This window comes from Schistocerca serialis, chromosome 1 (assembly GCF_023864345.2).
Source record: "Schistocerca serialis cubense isolate TAMUIC-IGC-003099 chromosome 1, iqSchSeri2.2, whole genome shotgun sequence".
NCBI classification, from domain to species: Eukaryota; Metazoa; Arthropoda; class Insecta; order Orthoptera; family Acrididae; genus Schistocerca; species Schistocerca serialis.
This window is the reverse complement of record NC_064638.1, coordinates 302933969-302950333: the sequence shown is the minus strand read 5'-3', so window position 1 is coordinate 302950333 and position 16365 is coordinate 302933969.

The following is a 16365-nucleotide window of genomic DNA, read 5'->3' as shown; positions in this document are numbered from 1 at the left end:
TCCTTGCTAGATAGGACTGACGGAGGTCAAATAAAGGCAGCACGTTTTGTGTTATCGCGAAACATGGGAGAGAGTGTCACGGAAATGATACAGGATTTGGGCTGGACATCATTAAGAGAGAGGCGTTTTTCGTTGCGACGAAATTTTCTCACGAAATTCCAATCACCAACTTTCTCCTACGAATGCGAAAATATTTTGTTGACACCGATCTACATAGGGAGGAACGTTCACCACGATAAAATAAGAGAAATTAGAGCTCGTACGGAAGGATATAGGTGTTCATTCTTTCCGCCCGCTATACGAGATTGGAATAATAGAGAAATTGAAGGTGGTTCGATGAACCCTCTGCCAGGCACTTAAGTGTGATTTGCACAGTATCGATGTAGATGTAGAGTTAGATGTAGAAACATCGTGTGCGTATCTTCTTCTATACTGTGCGACTCAGTGTTCGAGTGTTTTGTTTTGAGTTTCTCGCCAGTTTCCATTTAATATAGCATAGACGGAGGATCAATCAGTGTTTCTTGTGTTGAACTAAGCCAAAACAGAGTCGTGTGTGGGATCTTGGCTTGAATTAATACGAAAATTTTCCTGTGCGCATGTTCCCAATAATTAATTCTAACTCAGGCACTGTTGCACGATGTCATTATTGCGGCTCACTGTTACAGTCTGTGCATGATGGTATAGTTGATCCTGAGATGCTTTTTTTCTGTGTATTTGTCAGGATATGTAAATTCTCAGAACTGTCGGCTTTAATCTAAAACTAAACTCCGCCTGAACAGGCCAGGAAGGCCCAACAGTACGGACAGGCCGCCGTGCCATCCTCAGCCCATAGGCGTCACTGGATGCTGTATGGAGGAGCATGTGGTCAGCACACCGCGCTCCCGACCGTATGTCAGTTTCCGAGACCGGAGCCGCTACTTCTCAGTCAAGTAGCTCCTCAGTTGGCCTCACAAGGGTTGAGTGCACCCCGCATGCCAACAGAGCTCGACAGACCGGATGGTCACCCATCCAAGTGCTAGCCCACGCCAGTCAGCGTTTATCTTAGGTGGTCTGACGGGAACCGGTGTTACCAATGCAGCAAGGCCGTTGGAAACTGTCGACTTTGGAGTTCCAAAAATCCTCATGAATTAAATGAACAACTTCTGCCTGTTCTGAAAACAGGAGTGTGGTTTGCAATTAGTGCAAGACGAATTATTGGATCAATCTTTCTCCACGGAACAATAGTCTCTGACAGGTATGTAAACAACATACTGCGTCCTTTTTACCGCAGACTAACATCTAACGAAAAGATGTACAGTTATTTCATGCAGGACAATGCAAGTCCACACCGTCCATGCTTCTATAAGAGCAGTACGATTTTCTTTTCTTATGGTAGGATAGTTATCCGGCCTCCTCGTTCTCCAGATCTAAATCTGTGTGATTTTTATCTTTGGGGAGTGTTACAAGACAAATTGTATGCTAACAATCCACACACTCTCTAAGAGTTGGAAAAAAGGGATCAGCTAGTCATTGTCCAGATTTCGGCAGCCGAAGTTCTTCTAGTGTTTTCTAATGTGTTTAACAGATGTCAGGCTACTCTTATCAGAGAGGGACATGAGCACCTACTGTCAATCAAGGTAAGCTTCAGTTAATCAGACGGCTGAACTCAGGGCAAGCAAGCGCGCAGCCGACTACCGGCAGATCAGTGTCCGAGAGTCAGGCGCGACGGCAGCCGGCTGATAGGGTGGCGGACCCCTCTCGGGCATCTTTCGGGAGACACGTTGTACATACAGAATTGTAATTTAAAAAATTATTAAAATTCTCCTGTTCGATACATTCAAACACCTTATGACAAACGCTTACCACATTCAAAGAGATTGAAGGGAGAAAATTTTGTAGGAACCTATTGAATAGTTTCTGAGAAACAGGCACGTATTTTATCGGTTGAAAGGGAAATTTTTAAATTTCAAAAGAAAGTTAAATATACACAATCCAAGGAACTTAATAGTAAGTGTGTCAGTTTTATGTATACCATGGTATAAAATTTCACTGCCGTATCTTCAAGCCGCGCGGGATTAGCCGAGCGGTCTAGAACGCTGCAATCATGGACTGTGCGGCTGGTCCCAGCGGAAGTTCGAGTCCTCCCTCGGGCATGGGTATGTATGTTTGTCCTTAGGATAATTTAGGTTAAGTAGTGTGTAAGCTTAGGGACTGATGACCTTAGCAGTTAAGTCCCACAAGATTTTACACACATTTGAACGTATCTTCAAAATTGTGGATTCGGTGCATGTTTTAAATAATGTGTTTTCCTCATGAACGTCTACCCTTGCTAAATTCACATAGTTTGGTACATCAGATACAGAGGATAACGCATGTGAATGACAGGCGAGGAAAAGACAGGAAAGGGAACTGTCAACAGAAGCAGATTATTGCATGTGGACAGGGTTCTTAGCTGTAAATATAATACATTGGTACAACATTTTAGGCTTATAGAGGGACCACACCATACGTTACACTGTTGGCATTGAGGGATGGATTGGTATGTTAGAAGGTGGTGTAGAAACAATGTAGTTCCATGTATAAATGTTAACAGTGTAGAGGGGACTCATCACACTAATAAACATTATTAAAGGAATTAAACGAAGAAATCAAGGCAAACTAACATTTTTAGGAAATGCGAGAAATAAAGAAATAAATGTGCCTTACTGGATTCTAGGAATGCCACGACTCCTTTACGTAGACAATAGTTTAAGGTACATAATAATCACTGAAAATCTCCACTGGTACTAAAAATCCCAAAAGCTACAAGGCTGATAATAATATGAGTATGAAAGTTGCATAACAGGCTTTCGTTAAGAAAGAGTAAGCTCCCTATCACTGGAAATTTAAAGTTATCTCAATAACAGGTCTTGTCATACCATTTATATTACGGCCCCAACTTCATCTCCAAAGACTGACTTCTTCGGATTCAAACTAAAAACTAAGATTGCCTTTTGCTAGCGTAAGGAAAGTCATACCAAAGTAATAGGTAGCGAAGGTAAGCAGCACTTATCGTAGATAGATAGTTCATCACAGCAGAGCGAGTTTAAGTGAGAATTAAACCTGCCTGGCAAGAATTTTCTGTGACGCTATCCACAAAGATAGGAGCTACCTCCTTAATACAGTACTCCTCGGAGGTGACTGACAATATTATGGGGTTCAGACACCCACACAGGCTGTCGCCATCCAGAATTAAAATATTAGTTGACTGATACTACTATGTTGTATAAATCGGTAATTCGCCCTCCTAAGTCGCCCTATGCAGTTCCTATAATTTTAGTCCTTAACCGTAATGGTGAAAGTAGTTCTGTGGTCGATTGCAGAGAATTGAAAGAAAGAACTGAATGAAACCTTGTTGTATGAAAACCCCCTTACCCACTTTACAGTTCAGTAACACATGGTTCAGGGAAGCCAAGTCTTTTACCACCCTGGATATTAACCAGGTTGCAGCCAGATACCGTTAGCTAAGAAAGGTTATCCCCTTATTGCCTTTCCCACTGATTGGAATTTTTGCAAATTTAAGAGAGTCATATTTTAGTTAGCTATTGAAGTATGTGTACCATCACATATAATGAACCAGATAGTTTCTGATACAAAATTTTATTACATCTGCGATCATTTTGATGATTTAGTTACCTATAGTAGGAACATTAATGAACATTTGCATTTGTGCGAAATATTTACACATATTTGAAAAGAATGCCTTACAGTTAACCTGGATAAAATAAAATTAGCCACTCTTACTATTCTGTTATTAGGCCATGTAGTATCGCATGAAGGTGTTACTACAGATCCGGAACAGGTACGATCCCCCTTCACATCTCCTGAAAATAGTAAATGTATAGCCCAATTAATTGGAATGACAATCTTTTCCAGAAAATTTATTCTGAGATTCACTCATAAGGCAATTCCACAAAATGATCTGCGGAAGAAAGACCGGAAGTTAGAGTGGAGTGAATCGCGAAACGCTGCCTTCACTGCCTTAAAACAGTCAGTAATACAGCTCCAATGTCAGAATCGCCCGATTTCAGTAAATAGTTTATGCAACAGACAGATACCTCGATGTTGTGAATTGGTGCAGATTTACTGCAAGAAGTTGAAAATGGCAGAGATCCTATAGCCTAAGTTTCTAGAGCTCTCACTGCCTCAGAAAAGCTGTATTTAGGTTGTGAGACCGAGGCTATAACAGTAGTATTAGATTTGGGAAAGTTTTACTTGGAATTTACACATTTTTCGTCTTGGATTCTACAACCAAGACCTGAGTTGGGTACTGGGGAGTCTTACAAGATGGAAGAACGTTTGTTGCGGAAACAGTAACTGAAGAACAGCAACCACGTTCCATCAATTTGATACGTACTGATTGCGCACAGTTATTCAGAGGAATTAAGGAATATCATGCTAACGATACAGCTATTTGGACCAATAAATAAGGGTTACGGAATGGTGAGTAGTCAAACCGTGTTCCCTGAAGCAAGGAATTTTACTTTTACTGTTAAATATGACAAGAAACCAAAAACTGCAGTACCTTTACAGCTGGTTTCATAAACATTCAATTATTTTTATGTGCCGACATTGGGAAGACGTTGATGTTTCTTCAAAACTGGTAATAAAATACGAGAATCCTTTATTTGGCGAATCATGGATGTCAATATTAAGAACAGAAGAACAGCTCGTGAAGCGTGTGTCGAACGTTAACTGGCACTGAACACGAAATACTGTTTCCTGGCATGTAAAACAATAGTAAATATCCTGAATGAAATGTGTATTGACTTTGTAGGCCCACTTCCAAGATCTAAAGGGGTAAATGCTTACATTTTAGTTTGTGTTAATGCCTTTTTGCTTTTTACTTGGTTATCCCACAAAGGTGGCAACCGCAAGGTCAGTTCTTTAAAATTTACAAATCATATACTTCCGTATGAATCGGCGAGGACGTTGGTCGCCAATAATTCGGCATGCTCCACCTCTCTTATTTCAATGGATTTACGTCATAGTCCTTTTACACAGTGTTAGCCCAATCCATGCTATGCTGATAGAGTATACAGAAATTTACTCTCAGTCTTAATAGTCTCCCATAGTAAGGATCAACATTCTTCGTACTTCCATATCTGATGTTGGCCTTCAACCCCACAAGAGATGCAACTGACAAAGCCACACCTGCAGAATTTCTATTTAGGTTCAGAGCTGCAACTCTATTGAGTAACCTGTGGTCTATTGAGGATTGACTGCCTTAGATGGTATCTCCCAAGCAAGTAGTTTCTCAATGTCAAAAGCAAAAATGACGTAAGAGAAGCCCATACACGCAAAATGTAGATATACAGCACGGTCCAGTAGCTGAAACCTTATATGGTAGGAGATAAAGTGACGGTTAGAAATGTAGCTGCGAATGAAACTGTTGACAAAATTACACAAAAACTATTACCTTGTTCCAATAGGCCATTAGAGATAGAGCTGCTTACTCCTACCTAATTATTATTGTCTGATGACGAGCAACAAGTGTACTTTCAGAACTCATCTTATCCAGGTCCAACAAGTAAATGGTGGTGCTGTTAAGTTGCTTAGAATATGACTTTCTGATTTCTGATATATGGTTGATTGTGGGTTTGGGTACGGTGGCCAGTTGGGGGGAAGGGGGGGGGGCAGCGCTGTATGAACTGTAATTGTATAAACCTTTGAGTATTATACGAATATAACTGAACATACAGGATGGGAAAATCATTTGTGAATGGATACGCAGCACTCCAGCGAATGTGAAATACAAGTGGTACATTTCTTCTGTTCTCTAAGATGCTTGTATAATCTAGGTATTCCGGTGTATTCACTCTCGGAGACTGTGATCGTACTGGCTGTTTTGAGGTATCGTTTCCAAAATCATGTTCCGAGTTCGCAGGCGACGTCTCTGGCTTTTTAATTGCTGTTACTGAAATAACTAGCTCGGCATTGTAGCTTGTATTTATGAATTCATTAACCCAATTTATGATGGTCGTTAATGATGTGTGGCCCAATTATAAGAATTGGTACTTTGACATCAGTTATAAACCAGTGCTTGATGTACATTTTGGTGCAAATAATAGACAGCAGGACGAATGAATACTACGTCTAGCAGCTGCAGCTTTAACGGAGGAGGAAAACACCTACACTTACTTCTAGCAGGTTGGAGCAGCGGCCCATACAGCCAACCGAACCTTGGAGCACATTTACATCCTCTTCACGCCTGACAGAGTTGTTAGCGAAGGTCAGTCTGGACGCGGTCTCACGTGGCCACGCAGGTCACCTGTGCTATTATTTTGTAAGGGGAGCCCTCAGCTATCATAACAACTTTCATAATCTTCAAGAACTGCATCAGAACATTTCGGATGAGACTGCTACAATTCCAGCAGTCCAGCTTCGATACACTTTCAATACCTTGCTGATCAGGGCCCAATAGTGCAAAGAATGAATTTTCGCCCTACTATAGTGAGGTTAGTATTGTTGTGCTCTTAATACCCTGAAAGTCTGTTCTCCGGACCAATTTTATTTGTCCCATCCTGTATTAACTAATTCAGTACTATGGACTACCAACGGTGGTCAGAGAGAAAATCCAAGAAAGAAGAACGCTTTCATCACAAAATCATGTAGTCGATGCGACAGCGTTACAGAGATGCTGAAAAAATTTCAGTCGCATATATTATGAAAGAAGTGTTTCGCATCACACAGAGGCTTACAACTGAAATTTCGAAAGAGTACTTTGCCAGAAGAGTCGGGCAACGCATTACTTCCTCCCACATTAAAATTCGAGAAGTTACCCATGCGTCATTCGTCAGTGGGTCAAGGAAAGGGGGCATCAGTTAGGCCGTGTCCTACGTGAGCGACAGGAGCGAGTGGCAGCGAGCGGCTTCTGGATACGCAACACTTCAGCGACAAGCAGCAACATCGGGCGACAACCTTCAGTGTCCTGCGTGCGAGCGACCATGTCGCCCTACAAGATGGCTGCTTAGAGCCAACCAGCTGTTTCTATAAAACGGCGTCCTTAACCTGTAGAATACTGTAGCTGGAGAGTAAGGCTACAGAATTTGGTTTACTTAAGAGAACAAGGCGAGAAGGAATGCTCTGCATAAAATTTACAAATGGAGGAATCTCCATGGAGAATTTAATAAGTATCGTCGACTACGAAGATCACCAGACAAGTTCTTCAATACAAGTGAACGAGCATAGGAGCATTCGACTATCTCATGAATAAATTAAATATGAATGTTTTCTTACATAATCAAGAACTTTTAAAAGCCAATAAATGCGGAGGAATGACTATTACATGAGTAACTACGCTAAATACAAACATAAACACTAAGAAGATGTATTTGGACAATAGGAAAGTGTGGTGTAGAGGAAGCATAACTGGTTCAAAACTATGTGCGTGGGTAAGGTCCTGAGTTCGATTCCTAGCTATTCATATATTCTTACAGACTCAGTTACGATTATCTATAGTAAGTTTTATGTATACTGTTTACACTGCATCGCTAAGTATATTTTTAAGGTCTTGCAAAAGAACTTGATCTTCACACCTATCCCAGTATGTCACACACATTTAATTCCTAATAAATTACAATGAACCATGAGATTTTACAGATATTTCATGTTGCGAACGTAATTCATCAGCAGTCAGTGTTAGGCCAAGCGTTTCAATTACGGTACTCTAAATAGTCTGTAAAAGTAAAGCTTACAAAATTTTGAAAAGAAAGGCAAACGTTTTGTGTAATGATTTGTCTAAAAGTAAGACATAAAAAATATTAGGGAAACGTTTGGTGGACCTCATTTTCTGTTCATGATTTCGAGCATCATTCAAAGGCACGTAGAACGTTTCTCTAATCTACTTATTTCTTTTACACAAATAATTTTATAAAATATTTGAGTGATTTCTTCCATTTTTTAATTTCCAGTTTCATTCAGAAAGTGTGATCTTAGTGACTTCTCGTTTGCCTTCCTGACGTACTTGATTCGAAGGAAGCCATTTTGACATTTAAATACCGCACCAATGTATCTTTTTATGTGCAAAATAGGTAGGTCTGGAACCGATGACTTTTTTGACACTTCATTTAAAGCAGCTTTTCGTGAAATATTTCAATTTGTCCTCAGCTTTTTAATTAAGTTTTCGTTCATTACCCTGATTACTTTCAAGCAGTTGAATATTTTCATTCCAAACTAGACCTCATACTGGTCACTTTGATCCCCGTTTATCTGTTTCTTTCCCTTTGTTTGCTTATGAAAATTTGGACGAAACCTCATGGTGTAGGTTATAGGGAATCTTGTTTTCGCTCGGCTCAAGCGTTAGTGTTAATCATATGATAAAACAGCCCTTTCTGCATGCTGTCATTTCCAAAAATCGTCGTTTCGATATCTTGCAGCTTTTACGAGATACGACGATTTTTACGACCATTTGATTCCCGAAGCGCAGGGAAGGTTCGGACGCGACGCAAGCGACCCGTCCGTGGATATAACAACCAGTATCTCAAAAATTAGAAAGAGATTTCATTCCGGTATCAACTTTAAATACAATTTAGATATATTGGTTACATTTCATACGCAATAATGTATGGCCTTAAATGAACTATACGGAACGTCTACACAATGTGATTTTACCTCTGCAAATTCTTAAAAATTTCATGCAACCATGTACTCAGTTTCGTGCAGCACAGTAACTATGACGAATAACGAAAATAAATTCCGAGCTTTAAGGATATCAAGCTATAGGTTGTGGAAGAATCAAATCTTTTGACCGAATAGTTTTCTTAAAATCGGATGTTAAGTAATACATAGCTGCCGTCCCGTCTGCTCCATTGCTTTACCAAGAAGACACGTGGCTGTCACACTGCGTCGCGCGTGCTGCAGCGACAAGATTCAAACACGTTTGAATTCAAACATCGCCAGTTGCAGCGGGAGACAGGCAGCGACGCAGATGTCGCTCACTTAGGACACTTTTATAACTACACCTGCGGTTTTGTCGCCTGAAGCTGTCGCGCGCTGTCACTAGCTTCTGTCGCTCACGTAGGACACAGCCTTAGCGGTACCAAAAATGCCTTGCCCCACAGATAGTCACGAGGCTGGCGATGTACTGATGTACATGCAGATGTAGGAGTTTCATGTAAAAATTTTATGTATTTTAATTTAAGAAATATATTGTAGAGTGAGTTATTTTTAGCTGCTGCTTTGGGGTTGTAGAATGTAAGTGGGGCTCCACATGACAGTAGACTTTCGGGATGTACTTTCGTGTTATTTCAAACAGTTTACCGATTTTCTGCTGAAATTCACTTCAGACCACTACTAAATCACGTTATGCTTGTCAGTGCGGGTGCAGAACGTGCGCTGTATATCATTGGCGCAAGACACACAGCGCCTGGGTGGGCGTTGTTTGGCGTTAGACGGCCACCCGCCGCTCGCGGACGTCTGCTACGTCTGAAGGAAAGACATTGTTCACAAATTGTTCTGGTGTAGACAGACAGCAACGAGATCTTCCGTGGAAGTATTTTCATCAGTTTCGATATCACTATCGTGGTACAAAATGAACTGAATCATCTTTGAGATGTCAGAGTTCCACTTTTAGCAGACAGACAACGTACAATACAAAAACTGAATGTAGGTTGGAGCTCCTGTCTCTGCATTTACACTTCACACTTTCTCACATATGACCACGAGGAAATGCAGCAGGAGAATAGCATGACAGCACTTTTTGTCGACATCTCCTCTTCCTTCAGTGTTGCTAGTTTTTGCAGATGTCTCTGCTTAAGAGTGTCCGAGGGGCGCCTCAAGTAAGATATGCAGGCTTAGTCTGCTGTGCTCCCAATATTCTTCCTTTCTCGTGTTGAATTTTCCAACTTAAACAGAACGCAGGCTCGTAATTTAATTTGCAAAGTGGTTAACCCGGCGTACGAGACCCGGTGCAGCTTGCTTGACTGACGGCTTCCAAGTGAAATCTGATCTTCCCGAGTGCGGCTTAACCAAAATGAAACACATGAAAGGACTGGGCATGGGCTTTATGCACACATCACGTACGAATTGACAAACTTTATCATCAGTAAAAAAGCAATATATACGAAGAGAAACGAATTCTGAGATCAGCAAGAAATGTATTACACAGCAAACAAAGGGAATAACAGTTTGGATACCACCAAATTATAAAACGAAACAAGGTTTTTTTTTATCAAATTGTAACTTCTTATAGAGAACCACTGTATATATTTTGACAAAGGGCACAGATTGGGAGAACAGCAACAGGTGCGAACAAGACAAATACAATTTTCCTTAAACTTTGACAAAAACGTCACAAACTTGCCCCACTGGGCTAACTCAACATTTAAACAACCACGAAACTAAGGCGCAACAGCCTGAATTGTAAAATTAAAAAAAAAATTGTGAAATGGCAGAACAAGGCGATGTCCCTATATCTCTAACGAGAAAAATACTCCTGCGCCGTATCTAACCTTAGAATTCAATGAGAGTAAAAACAGATTTAATATTTGACGCAGAGGCCTTTTCTTTTCCCCCTTTTTTTTTTTGAAAAAAATGGAAGTGTTCAGCATCAAGGAACTCTATGCTGCGTTAGGCCGGTCACAGTAAACTACGTGCGGCCAGGATGTTCGCCAGAGGTAAATGCTTTGGCCACAAGATACAAGCCAAGCATTGGAGATTATTTTCTTTTCCTCTTAAATGATTTTACTGATAACACCAAACACAATAAATAGAATCCAAAAGTGCGATGACCAGACAAATGAGGGATAATTAAAATTAATATGTTTGTTTCTAGGTATCACGCCTACGAAACACAGCACGAGGTACCCAAAGGCAGTACCGTTACAGCCACCGACATTAAAAGAAAGAGGAGAAGGGTGGGGGGGGGGGGGGGGGCGGGAGGCGGGCAGCCACGTTAAATAAAGTACTAAACGAAAATGTTCGAGAAATGTACAACAGGAGTAGATTCCCATACTAATTTTAAAAGACTTGGCCAAGTTTAAGAACCAACTACCTTGAAACAAGGGGGTACCAAACAGGAATAGAATAACTGGCAACTTAGGTCCTTAGAATGAGAAAAGGGCAGTTATATGAAAGAGTTACTAGATTACAATTACGTAAGTTTGCGAGCCGCGACCACCACTGGCTGCTTCGGCTTTTAGAGTGAGGAAAACAGCAGTTACATGGAACTTGGCAAGCCGGCTGGGGCGGCCAAGCTGTTAAAGGCGCTGCAGTCCGGAACCTCGCGACCACTACGGTCGCAGGTTCGAATCCTGCCTCGGGCATGGATGTGTGTGATGTTCTTAGGTTAGTTAGGTTTAAGTAGTTTTAAGTTCTCGGGGACTGATGACCTTAGAAGTTAAATCCCATAGTGCTCAGAGCCATTTTTTGAACTTGGCAACCGCCGACATCCACGGCGAAGTAGGTGCGGGCTGGCGTAGCGTGTGGAAGCACAGGTGCAAAGGCACTACGGTCCAAGAGTCCCACAGGGCGGCACTCCCCACTGCCCTTGACGCTGGAACAGACTAAAAGTACGTCTAATTCCAAGCCACCATTACACGCACGCCACTGCAGCAGTTGCACCGCCCAGCGAGATGGCTAAAGATGACAAAACGTATTTATGCACTGAAACATCAAACAAAATGGTATTGGCATGTGTATTCAAACAGGCAGAATACGGCGCTGCAGTCGAAAACGCCTATATAAGAAAATAAGTATCTGCTGCAGTTGTTAGAACGGTTACTTCTGCTACAATGGCAGGTTATCAAGATTTAAGTGACTTGACCGTGGTGTTACAGTTGGCGCACGAGAGATGGGACACAGCGTCTCCGAGGTAGCGATGAAGTGGGGACTTTCCAGTACGGCCATTTCACGAATGTACCGTGAAGATCTGGAATCCGATAAAACATCAGATTTCCGACATCGCTGCGACCGAAAAAATATCCTGCAAGAACAGGACCGACGATGACTGAAGAGATTCGTTCAACGTGACGGAAGTACAACTCTTCCGCAAACTCCTGCAGGTTTCATCGCTGGGTCATTAACAAGTGTCGGATTGCGAACCTTTCAGCGAAACATCATCGATATGGGCTTTCGGAGCCGAAGACCCACTCGTATACCCTCGATGACTGCACGACAAAAAAATTGACGGCTTGCCTGGGCCCGTCAACACCGACATTGGACTGTTGACAGGAAACATGTTGCTTGGTCAGACGAGTCTCGTTTCAGATTGTATCGAGCGTATGGACGTGTATGGGTATGGAGACAACCTCACGAATCCATGGATCCTGCATGTCAGCAGGGTACTGTTCACGCTGCTGGAGGCTTTGTAATGGTGTGGGGGCGTGTGCATTTGGAGTGATATGGGACCCCTGAAACGTTTAAGGACGACTCTGTGATCAGGTGACTGGGTATCACTTTCATCATACGTCTGTAAGCGAGATTTACACGCTCAAACATCCCTAGGTCCACTGTTTCCCATGTCATAGAGAAGGGAAAACGTGAAGGGGCAGGTACAGCACAAAAGCGTGCAGGCCGACCTCGTCTGTTGACTGACAGAGACTGCCGATAGAAGAAGAAGGTCGTAATTTTTAACAGGCAGACATCCGTCCAGAGCATCACACAGGAATTCCAACCTGCATCAGGATCCACTGGAAGTACTACGACAGTTAGACGGGAAGTGAGAAAACTTGGATATCATGGTCGAGCGGCTGCTCATGAGCCACACATCACGCCGGTAAATGTCTAACGACGCCTCGCTTTGTGTAAGGAGCGTTAACAATGGACGATTGAACAGTGGAAAGACGTTATGTGGAGTGACGAATCACGGTACACATTGTGGCGATCCGATGGCAGGTTGTAGGTATGGCGAATGCCAGGTGAACGTCATCTGCCAGCGTCTATAGTGCCAACAGTAAAATTCGGAGGTGGTGGTAGTGTGGTGTGGTGGCGTGTTTCATAGAAGGGATTTGCACCCTTTGTTGTTTTGCGTGGCACTACTACAGCACAGGCCTACATTGATGTTTTAAGCACCCTCTTTCTTGCCACTGTCGAAGAGCAGTTCGGGGATGGTGATTGCGTCTTTCAACATGGCGGAGTGTTTACACTAGAGACTGCCTCTAGTCACACGACGAGGCCCATACAACGGGCTTCAAGTGAAATTGCTACAGCTTGTTTAATAGAAATGACAAAACCTTATGGTTACGCAACAAGTTTTATAAAGTTGACTTAGGACATGGCTTGTTTTGGCAAACATTTAAATAATATTTTATGTTCTGAAGAAGACATTACTAACCTTGAAACCTAGGTAAACGATAAAGTTAACCTGAAACTGTAGGCTGTATATTTTTATATAAATATGAAGTTATTTGTAAATACTGCTCGGAGTGACCTTCCTGGGATCAAAATCAAATCGTGACTTTGAATTCCTCATGCTACACATTAAGTGACAAGTCCTCGATCACAGCATTACGAACGTATTGTGCAGTGTGTTACCAGATATCAAGCTCTCCAGCCGCAGGAAACATTTTTCGAACAGGCAGTAAACGTCTGGCACTTGTGCAACTACCCGAACTAAGCACTAGGTGCCCATCGGTTATTTTGGGCTATTAGATATTGAACTACAATATACAGAATTGTACTCTGATTCTTCATATTAAGTGTTTCTGTCATATGTCATTGACATTGGCACACATTTAGAGGACGACGAGGAGGTGATTCACACAGTGGAAGACTGACAGCACCACCAGGACAAGGATTGGTACTGATAGGGCGTACACGCCCTTGTTTCTCGCTGGAGGAAGGCCATAGAACGGGTTAGAGATAGTGCAGATTAAACAACATTTTCTCGTGTGTGTAAATCTCATTATGTTCAATAAAGAACTGTTGAAGAAGAAAATGTGTTGCATTATTTTCCGGGCAACCCTCGTAAGTCAGTTAAACGTGGCCCCAGAACAACGGTGTAGCATGACATTCTTACCATTTGCAAATAATTACTACAGTTGAAAGAGCTTGCAAGTGACAGGAAAAATCCTATAACAGAGTGATTAGAAAACCACACATCTTTGCAAATCTAGCCTGAAAGCTATTCACTTCGCCACAGAATCATATATTTCAAGACTATTTTGCTTTAATTCTGCCACGACAATCCATCCCAAAAAATGGTTCAAATGGCTCTGAGCACTATGGGACTTAACATCTATGGTCATCAGTCCCCTACAACTTAGAACTACTTAAACCTAACTAACCTAAGGACATCACATAACACCCAGTCATCACGAGGCAGAGAAAATCCCAGACCCCGCCGGGAATCGAACCCGGGAACCCGGGTGTGGGAAGCGAGAACGCTACCGCACGACCACGAGCTACGGACAATCCATCTCAGTGTCACCTATCGTCATATAGGTTTATGTATCGCCTAAACTTTATTCTTAGTATTTCGGTATTATAATTGTTTCTGCGACGAAGATAGAAAGGTATCCTCACATTTAACTGCAGTGTGTGTGATAACACATAAATATTCGCCCAGATTGATAAACGGATACGAGTAATCCTGATTAATTTGGTACATGCATTCTATCCAAGTTTCGTTTACCTCTCTATGTTTCGAGCTAAATGATGAAGTTCGTCTTGTGCGTTTACAATACCACGTAGCTGGAAGTGTACCTCATCTGATGATAGAAAAATTTAAACCTTGTTTAACATGTAACTCTTCAGGCTTTTCCGGCGAGATCTTGACATGTCGAACAATCGGATCTACTGCCGGATGTTTGTGTCGCTCTGGCACAATATTTGGGCCACCTAACTCGTTGTCTTCTTCAAGTGGTACCTAATACTGCCATATTGGAGGATCTTGTCCAGTATTTATGCCCAGAGGGCGCTGGGTGCTCTCTTTGCCGTCCTCGCCCGCCTAGCACTACATGTAATGTGTTTTCTCTTACCCGGTGCTCCCTCAGACGTCCGCGCCCTACTTGGTCGCCATCTGCGGCAGCTCTCAGAGCCCCGTGTGTCAGGCGTCCCGTTCATGGTCCGCGCCCGCCTGGTGCTGCTCCTGAGGTTTTGGCCCCTCCCTGGTGCTCCCATGGGCGTCCGCACCCGGCTCGTCCACCATCTGTGGTCGCGGCAGCTGTCTCGGGCCGGACCCGCGTTTGGCGTTCCGTTCGTGGTCCGCGCTCACTTGGCGCTCTCCCTGAGGTGTTGGCACTTCCCTGGTGCTCCGACGGTCGTCTGCGTTCGGCTCGTCCATCATCTGCGGTCGTGGCGGCTGTCAGTGACCTGTTCTACGTCGGGAGTTGTGTTCGCGGTCCGCTCCCGTCTGGCGCTGCTCCTGCGGTGTTACTACTTCTTGAGGAGCTTCTTGGTTCCTTTCGTTGGGCGCTGGAAATCTCCAGAGCCGGACTCCACGCAGAGCTGAGCTGGTAACCGCTGTCTCGGTTTATTAGGTTGTCTTTGACCTTGATCTCGATGGCCTCCTTTATGACACTGTCCCAAAATCTTGGCGTCTGTGTCACAATTTTGGTGTTGTCGTAGTCCATTGAGTGACTGAGCTCCAGACAGTGCTCCGCTATGGCAGATTGGTTGCCTGCCCGAGTCTGGTGCCTCTGGTGTTCTTTGCACCTGACGTCCACCGTCCTGGTTGTCTGGCCAATGTTTGACTTTCCACACTCGCACGGGATGTTGTAAATGCCTGGTTTATGTAGCCCCAGGTCGTCCTTCACGCGCCCTAGCATTATCCCAATTTTGGATGGTGGACAGAAGATACTCTTTATATCATATTTAGAAAGAATTCCGCTGATCTTTGCAGAAATAGGTCCAGCATATGGCAGAGATGCCACCTTCTTCGCCCCCTTTGGCTCTTCTTCTGTACCCTGAGGTTGGCTAGTAGCATGCAGTGCCCTTTCGATGTCTGTGGAGGAGTATCCATTTTCGCTGAACACCAGCTGTAGATGTTTTATCTCTGTGGCTATACTTTCCGTATCTGACAGAGCCCGAGCCCTGTGAACTAATGTTTTCAAGACTCCATTCATCTGTGTCGGGTGGTGGCAGCTACTGGCTTGAAGGTATAAGTCAGTGTGGGTGGGCTTACGATACACACTGTGCCCTAAAGTGCCATCTGCCTTCCTCTAGAATAGGACATCCAAGAATGGGAAATGTCCATCCTTCTCTAGCAGCATAGTAAATTTTATACTTGGGTGGCGTGAATTTTGATGTTCCAGAAAGTCGTCTAGCTTCTCCCAGCCATGGGACCAAATGACAAAAGTGTCATCGACACACTTGATAAAGCAATTGGTTTGGTAAGTGGTTGATGCAAGTGCCTCCTCTTCGTATCTTTCCATGAAAAGGTTGGCTACCACTGGTGATAAAGGGCTG